Source organism: Phocoena sinus, chromosome X (genome assembly GCF_008692025.1).
Source record: "Phocoena sinus isolate mPhoSin1 chromosome X, mPhoSin1.pri, whole genome shotgun sequence".
In the NCBI taxonomy this organism is placed as follows: Eukaryota; Metazoa; Chordata; class Mammalia; order Artiodactyla; family Phocoenidae; genus Phocoena; species Phocoena sinus.
Window position 1 is genome coordinate 72,178,099 of NC_045784.1, and position 9,244 is coordinate 72,187,342.

Sequence of the window (9,244 nt, forward strand, 5' to 3'; positions counted from 1 at the left end):
CAGGCTTCACTCGGAGGATAGAGGCAGTTGGCTCCCCCAAAGCCGCACCAGTTTGTTGGCAGCCTCTTTAGGCCTCTGAACCTCCGTGCCCCTCACTGGGCAGAGCATTAGCTCGGTGCCTTACTCGCCCTCCTTCGCCCTTCACACCTACCCATGCTGGGTGCTTACCTCTGGCGTGGTGCAGTGACGGGAGGGATCAGAGGATCCCAGATCAAGCCAGGGCTGGGGCAGGCGTATTCAGCGAGATTTTTCCTGGGTCTCCACTGCCTCCTCAGACAATGAAATCAGCGTGTCCGATCATCAATTCTCATCATGATCGTGACGTCACAAAAGACAGCGGCCAATGGGAGCCGAGATCAGCTCCGGACAGTCCCTGGCCTCAGCCCAGAACCCAAGAGTGGGGAGGGGGGAGGAGAAATAGCTGCCTGCAGTGGGGCTGCCTCTTCCCAGCACATATCAGCTGCATCCAAAGCCAGGCCTCTCTGTACCTCTCGCTTCCTGAGTAGAAGTGAACGCCCAGCATCCCTCTGACTATAGTAGTTATATGCCAGCCATTTGAGCAGGTGCTGCCTGGTCTTCCGACTTGAGATTCACTTGCAGCAGAATTGTTGCACGCTGCCAAAATCAGATGATAACATACAGAAATATAGTTTTTTTGTTGTCAGTGTTCAATTGACAAATGTATATTCAGTGTTACTGAAATCAAGAAGGTGTCCACTGAGCCTTTAGAATATGTCGATAAGAGTGAGTGTACTGTTTTTTGTCTCCAGTTGACTCTGGCGACTGAAGAAATTTAAATTATTGCTTCTGTTCACCTAACCTTAATATCTGTTCTGCTGGAAGTTACTTGAGTAATCACCATTACATCATTACAGGAAAAAAACCCTCAAGCCATATGTTACATCAGTTAACACACTTGATACACTCCCAAAATATGCTGGATGCCATGAGAGATGTAGAATTCATTGGTCCTCTGCTATTATAGAACTTATAATATCATTCAGAAGATGTGACTAGTACACATTAAACTTTCACAACAATATAATAAAGTACATGATCATGTGCTCAGTCATGTACTCATGAACTACAGACAAGTGTTACATCGTTAATGACTGAAAACATCAGTGAGGTGAGGAAAGTTGGGAAACATTGTATGTTATAATTGAAATTTGAGCTATTTCTTGAATGGTGGATAAGAGCAGATAGAAAACACTGTCTTAAAGGGGAAGAAATGGGCAAAAGTATATATATATATATATATATATATATATATATATATATAAACTGTGCGGAGGTCCATGATGAAATCAGCCTAACAAATAGAGGGTGTATGTTGAGGACTAGTGGGAGATAGGACAGACTGATACTAAAAGCCTTTGAAAGTAGGCAGAGAACTTTGATTTTTTTAAAAGCCACCAAAGGCCTTAGGGCAGGGTACATCAGAACTCTCTAGTCGATTATTTATAGAGCAGCTTGAGTGTTTTTTTTAAACAAAAGTCAGATCATGCCCAGCTCCAGATTATTCAATGGCTTCCACTCACATATACTACAAAATACAAATTAGCCCCAAGGTCTTAAATGATCTGGCTTTTCCCATCTCTCTCACCTCACTTCCTGCCACTCTGCCACTAACTAACTTTCCAATCACAGCAGCCTTTTCTCCATTTCTCAAACAAGTTAAATTCATGACCACATCAGGGCCCTTGCACTATTGTTCCCTCTGAACTTTGTAGGACGCAGTTCTTCATTTGATTCACATCTCTCCTCAAATGTAACCTCTTTAAAATATATTAATTTTATGTAACTTCTTTAAAAAGTAACTTCTTTAATTTTTTTTTAATGTTGCCAGAATGGCTCCTTTATTTTGACAGTCTTAACATACTGAGGAAATAAGCTTGTTGATGCCCCAGAGGACAAATAGGAAAATACAACTCATTGGAAATATCTTAAATAACAAGTAACAGATATGTTTTTCCCACATGAGAAAATAATATTTTAGCTGATTCTTTTTGTCTTAACTAACTGTTTATAGTGTCAAATGGTTACAAGAGAAAACCTCTTGGATATATTTTCATACAAACCCCATGCTTATGAAATCAATCCTATGGATTTAATTCACTGACCAGCTAATTTTTATTCTTTTCCTGAATTCTTCTGAAGGAAAGAATGCCATTCCAAAGAACAGCAGAGCTGATCTTTTTGCAGACCATTTATATCTTTAAAAAATTTTTTAAAAACATCTTTATTGGAGTATAATTGCTTTACAATGGTGTGTTAGTTTCTGCTTTATAACAAAGTGAATTAGCTATGCATATACATATACCCCCATCTCTTCCCTCTTGCGTCTCCCGCCCTCCCTCCCTATCCCACCCCTCCAGGTGGTCACAAAGCACCAAGCTGATCTCCCTGTGCTATGCCGCTGCTACCCACTAGCTGTCTATTTTACATTTGGTAGTATATATAAGTCCATGCCACTCCCTCACTTGGTCTCAGCTTAGACTTCACCCTCCCCCTGTCCTCAAGTCCATTCTCTATATATGCGTCTTTATTCCTGTCCTGCCACTAGGTTCTTCAGAACCACTTTTTTTTTTTTAGATTCTATATATATATGTGTGTTAGCATATGGTATTTGTTTTTCTCTTTCTGACTTACTTCCCTCTGTATGACAGACTCTAGGTCCATCCACCTCACTACAAATAACTCAATTTCATTTCCTTTTATGGCTGAGTAATATTCCATTGTATATATGTGCCACATCTTCTTTACCCATTCATCTGTCGATGGACACATAGATTGCTTCCATGTCCTGGCAATTGTAAATAGAACTGCAATGAACATTGTGGTACATGACTCTTTTTGAATTATGGTTTTCTCAGGCTGTATGACCAGTAGTGGGATTGCTGGGTCGTATGGTAGTTCTATTTTTAGTTTTTTAAGGAAACTCTATACTGTTCTCCATAGTGGCTGTATCAACTTACATTCCCACCAACAGTGAAAGAGGGTTCCCTTTTCTCCACACCCTCTCCAGCATTTATGGTTTGTAGATTAAAAAGTAACTTCTTTAAAATTTAAAGAGGTTGCACAGTAACCATATTTCAAATTGTGATCCTCTCAACACTCCCTATACCTACCTATACCCCTTCACTTTTAATATTTCCTTATAACACTTATTACTAACATACTCTATATTTTTAGTTATTGAAAATGTAAGGTCCATGAAAGTGGGCTTTTCTGACTGTTTTATTATTATATACCTGACATCTAGAAGAGTCCTGGACACAAAGTAGAGAAATCAGTAAGCACTTTTTGAATGAATGACTGAAAGAAAATTTTTCAAGTGGTTGGTCAGTCATCAATTGGCAGTTTGAATCAGATTGGGGATAGGCTGTAGTGAGAGAGGTCTGTTAGATAACTGTAGTAGTAATCCAGGTTCTAGATGACTTGAGGTGAGATCAGGATGTTAAGGGCATAAATAAAGAGAAATAATTGAAGTTGAGACATTTCAAAGAAGGAATGATAAGGGTGAAAGTGGAGAATTCAGAGATGACCAACCTATGATGGATTAACATATTCATTAAGTACCTACTGCATAACTTGAACTGAGGTGATCTGAGAGAAAAAGAAGGGCAGCTTCCATACCCTTGAAAAATTTATAGCCCAAATGACGAGAAGACATATATGAAACCAGAGTACAAAAAGGTAATTAAATTCAACTATTGATCATTCTTCTTTTCCCTTCACACTCCATATTCAAGCCACCAGTATGCTGTATCTTCAAAAATACGCTCCAAAGATGAGCACTCCTCACTTCCACCATTACTACTACACCAGTCACTACTAGATCAAACCAACACAAAAGCATCGTACATGATTTCCTATCATTTTATATTGTCCTTCTTTAATATTGATACTTATTTTTATCATCAGTTAAAATAGTCTTCACAAAGTTGAATCAGATCATATCATTCCCCAGATTAAAGCCCTCCAAATGCTTCCCATTAGATTAATGATAAAGTTCTAAATCCTTGTTATGGTTATTTTCCACCACTTTTTTCTGCCCTAGTTCACTATGTTACACTGGCCTTTGCCTCCACTCCACTCCCCTCTTTCTGGAAAGCCTGTTCCCTCTTTATAGATGTTACACTTGTGCCTTCTTTGAAAAGTCTTTCCTCAGATCTCCACATAGCACACTTCTCCACTCAGATTGTCTTCTAAAATTTACCTCCTCAGATGTGTCGTCAGGGACCAATCTATTTAAAATGGCATCCCCTCTATGACATAACTCACAGAAAGATCCTTTTTGACCCACCTCCTAGAGAAATGGAAATAAAAACAAAAGTCAACAAATGGGACCTAATGAAACTTAAAAGCTTTTGCACAGCAAAGGAAACCATAAACGAGATGAAAAGACAGCCCTCAGAATGGGAGAAAATATTTTCAAATGAAGCAACTGACAAATGATTAATCTCCAAATTTCAAGCAGCTCATGCAGCTCAACACCAAAAAAACAAACAACCCAATCCAAAAATGGGCAGAAGCCCTAAATAGACATTTCTCCAAAGAAGATATACAGATTGCCAACAAACACATGAAAGGATACACAACATCACTAATCATTAGAGAAATGCAAATCAAAACTACAATGAGGTATCACCTCACACCAGTCAGAATAGCCATCATCAAAAACTCTACAAAAAATAAATTCTGGAGAGGGTGTGGAGAAAAGGGATTACTCTTGCACTGTTGGTAGGAATGTGAATTGGTACAGCCACTATGGAGAACAGTATGGAGGTTCCTTAAAAAACTAAAAATAGAACTACCATACAACCCAGCAATCCCACTACTGGGCATATACCCTGAGAAAACCATAGTTCAAAAAGAATCATGTACCACAATGTTCATTGCAGCTCTGTTTACAATAGCCAGGACATGGAAGCAACCTAAGTGTCATCAACCGATGAATGGATAAAGAATATGTGGTACATATATACAATGGAATATTACTCAGCCATAAAAAGAAATGAAATTGAGTTACTTGTAATGAGGTGGATGGACCTAGAGTCTGTCATACAGAGTGAAGTAAGTCAGAAAGAGAAAAACAAATACTGTATGCTAACACATATATATGCAATCTAAAAAAAAAAGGTTCTGAAGAACCTAGGGGCAGGACAGGAATAAAGATGCAGATGTAGAGAATGGACTTGAGGACATGGGGAGAGTGAAGTGAAAGCTGGGATGAAGTAAGAGAGTGGCATGGACATATATACACTACCAAAAGTAAAATAGATAGCTAGTGGGAAGCAGCCACATAGCAGAGGGAGATCAGCTCGGTGTTTTGTGTCCACCTAGAGGGGTGGGAGGGAGACACAAGAGGGACGGGATATGGGGATATATGTATATGTATAGCTGATTTACTTTGTTATAAAACAAAAACTAGCACAACATTGTAAAGCAATTATACTCCAATAAAGATGTTAAAAATAGATAAATAAATAAAATAGCATCCTCAAATCACTCTCTATCTCCTCTATCCTCCTGCTGTGCTTTATTTTTCTTATACCACTGTAGGAAATCACATAATTTGCTTACTTGCTCATTTTGCTTTTCCCCAAAGGGGTAGTGATTTTATCTTTTTTATTTACTGTTATAGCTCCAGTATCCAGAACCATACCTGGCATGTAGTAGGCACTCAATCAGCCTTTTTTATTCAATGAATGGATATAAGAAAGCATAGATTGTATGGTACAATCTATGCTAGAGTAACAAATATTCAGAAGTCAGAGATGTTTCTAGTATCATGACTTAGGAATATATACCTACCCTGTTCACAATATATTAATTAAATCCATGTTTACTGAATTTTTAGATGAAAACAATCTGGGAGGAATAATTAAAGCATATATATTAACCAAGATTTCAAAGATCTCAAAAGACTCAACATACAAATGGAACAAGAATAAGTTTGGCAGGGCCCAACAGTAAGTCTTACATTTATGTTTACAAAAATCAGTTGCAGAAGTACAGGATGGGCAATAAATACCTAAGGTGGGAAATAATTTATTTCAAAATGTTATAAATTCAATATGAGCTAGTATACCATAGATGTTAAGCAAGATAATTGAGACAAACTGCATTAAGGAAAAAACATCTAAAGCAAGGAAGTTCTACTATCATCTACCTTGATCGGACACATTTGCTCTTTTCAGTTGATTGCCCTTCATTTTAAAAGAAACATTCACAAACAGCTGCATATAGAGAAGAGCAATTAGGAATGATGGGGCACCTAAAAAATATATGATATGAGGCAAGGTTCCAGGAACTGAGGTTGCTTAATTTAAAGAGGGGAAGATCTGGAGAGAATATAACTATCTTCAAATATTTGAAAGACTACTGGGGAAAAACACATGTGATTTATTGTGTGGTTCTCCAGAAGGCAAAACCAAAGCCAAAACAGACAACTAACAGGGAGACAAGTTTCAGCTTACATTCAAGCATTCAAAAATGATAGGGACTACTTTGTAAAGTCAAAAGGCCTCAATCATTGGGAATGTACACACATAATGAATATCAATCAGGAATGAAGGCTTACTTATATTGAGTGACTACTAAAGTTCATTCCAACATAGACTTTACTGACTTCTGCATCATGTCATATAGGAATTAAGAAAATGCCTTAAAGGTAGAAGTGGATTTGGTCTCTTAGGATTTGGTTTAGTGGAGTTGAATGGGAGGAAATTTCCAGGTTGGAATTCCACTAATAAAAGGCAAAAAATTTACTATTCTTCAGTAGGTAGAATCTAAATAAAACATTTCGCAGTGTATTTTGCGTCATTATAGGGCTGCATACACCAAAGGAAGTGCTTTCAACTTTCATTTTTCCTGTTTAAACTTTTCCCACTAGTAAGCAATTCATTTACCAATTCATTTTAACCAAAGCAACTATTTATTGATACAGATGAAACCTTCCTGTATAAGTCCAAAACACAGCTCTAAACAATATGGCTTGGTAGGTTAAAAAAAACTAATTTCTAAGCTATTTCAAATTATGTTAATTTCTCTGATCAAGCTGATGTCATTAACCAGAAGCTCAATGCTTTTTTTTCTAGATTGCTCATGTTCTTTATGTCTCTTTCACTTTTTGCTGCACAACTTTTAGGCATTTTGGAGTTTACGGACATCTCCAATAGAAGTTGTGCACCAAAAATTGATGAGAAAATTAAAATAAAATGTCCTCCTTTTAAACTCTCTTGATTCAAAGTGTGAAGGAAATAGTTTAAAAATCAAAACACAATTTTAAATGTATAGGTTCTCACAGTGCACTGTTCTCACATTGTAGCAGTCGCTGTCAGTTGCCCACCCATCCACCTCCCCTCCTGCCCCCCTCCCTCCCGTTTCTTGCTAACAGGACAGTCAGGTTTGAGCCTGCAGGAATAACTCATAATTGATCTCCAGTGTGTCTCAACAGATGCTTATTAAAAGGCTTTTAGGATCTCTGGCCCCCACTCATTAAATGACAATAGCCATTGTTGATAACTAAAAATTCCCTTCCCTCTCCCCTACACTCCCCTACATTTTCAAACTCCTGTTACTCCTTTTTGCCAAATATTCACTTTCCCAAATTCTCTTGCAGCCAGTGATGACCACATGACCTGGCTAATAAGAAGAAAGGGGAGTAAAGTTCCACTAATAAAAAATAAAATTCTGCCTTGTCCTGTTCTCTTTCTGCATTGAATATAATGGTGTCAGATGTCATGTTTGCGATGCAACAGCTATATTTAGACCCAGAGTGTATTCGTTCTCTAGGGCTGCTGTAACAACTTACTACAAACACAGTGACTTAAAACAACAGAAATTAATTTTCTCACCGTTTGGAGGCCAGAAGTCTTAAATCAAGTCCACAGGGTTGGTTCCCTCTAGAGGCTCTAAGGTAGAATCCATTCCATGCCTCTCTCTTAGCTTCTGCTAGTTGTTGGCAATGTTTGGAGTTCTTTGGTTTATAGACACTTCACTCTAATATCTGCTTCTATTTCACAGCACCTTTATCTGTGTTTCTCCTTCCCTTCTCTTCTAGGGACACTTGTCATTGGATTTAGGGCTTACCCTAATCCAGGATGACCTTATCTAGAGATCCTTAACTTAATTGTATCTGCAAAGAATCTTTATCCAAATAAAGTCACCTTCGTAGGTTCTGAGTGGACATACCTTTTGGGAGAGCACCATTTCACCTACCACAATGAGGTAAGACATCTAGGATAGAAACTCAACATTTGAGAATGCCAGAGAAGAAAGCTAGAAAGATTGGGGTTTGTGATGTTATCATACACTCTGATGGTTTTTGAGCCACTCATACAAGCCTGGAATTTCTCACCTCAATTAATCAAGAAGTTTTGGAATAAGAGCTAACAATTCTTCTTCAGACACATATGCTCGAGATTTCCCTGCAGTTCATTGTTGCTTTTACTTAACAATCAATTTACTGGAACCTGGCAAATTCAGCAATAAAACTGGGAAATTCAATTTACTGTAAATGATGATTTTTTGTTGACTAGAGAAGATATAAGAAACAGGAAAAAATGAGGGCACTGTATCATTGTGTTGCCTTATTTTGACTGGAAATGCTTAATTTCAATTATTCATGGTAGAATTTTATAGGAAGGTGGCTAATACGCTGTAGGAAGCTGCATTAAGGGAACACAGAGGGAGCCAAATGGCAGCCTGTGAGCTCACAGTTCTCCGCACAAAACCCTTCCCAGGGGTGAGATATGGAAAACAGGAAGGAAGAGTAGAATCCTTCTTGCAGTCAGGTAGCTGGCATTTTCTGTGTTAATCCTTTTAAAATTAGCCAAGTAGCATATATATTTTCTTTGTCCTTTTAATTTTTAATTTCTTTATATATGTCTTAAAATATGTAGAATTTTCTCCAGATGCATAAATGCAATTGTATGTGGTTCCTCTTTGTTTTTTCTTTTTCTTTTATTATTAACACCCCCTTCCCTTTCTTGTCTTTCCTTTACCACCAGGTTTCTACCCCCGACCTACTTGCTCCCGGAGCCCATGGTTACAACCTGGTGTGTGTCCATATCTTTCTCCATCTACACACATACTGGGTGAAGCCATAGCCAGGCCTGCCCACAGAAAGCTCCTAAGTGGATATAAATGGTAAAGGCCTGGATCCTGCAAATGCAGGAAGTCACACAACCTGAGATTCAGGCACGAAAAAGGGAGCTCCCTTAGTGTGGACCAG

At 38.1% G+C, this 9,244-nt stretch overlaps 1 protein-coding gene across 1 annotated transcript in view; it reads right to left on the reverse strand.

Annotated features, from left to right (window-relative positions):
* HDX (highly divergent homeobox) overlaps positions 1-274 on the reverse strand; it is a 172,215-nt gene extending 171,941 nt beyond the window's left edge. Inside the window, exon 1 of the mRNA XM_032620009.1 lies at positions 169-274. The gene's annotated coding sequence lies outside the window, so the exon portion shown is untranslated. The remainder of the gene's footprint in view (positions 1-168) is intronic.
* Between the last annotated feature and the right edge of the window lie 8,970 nt (positions 275-9,244).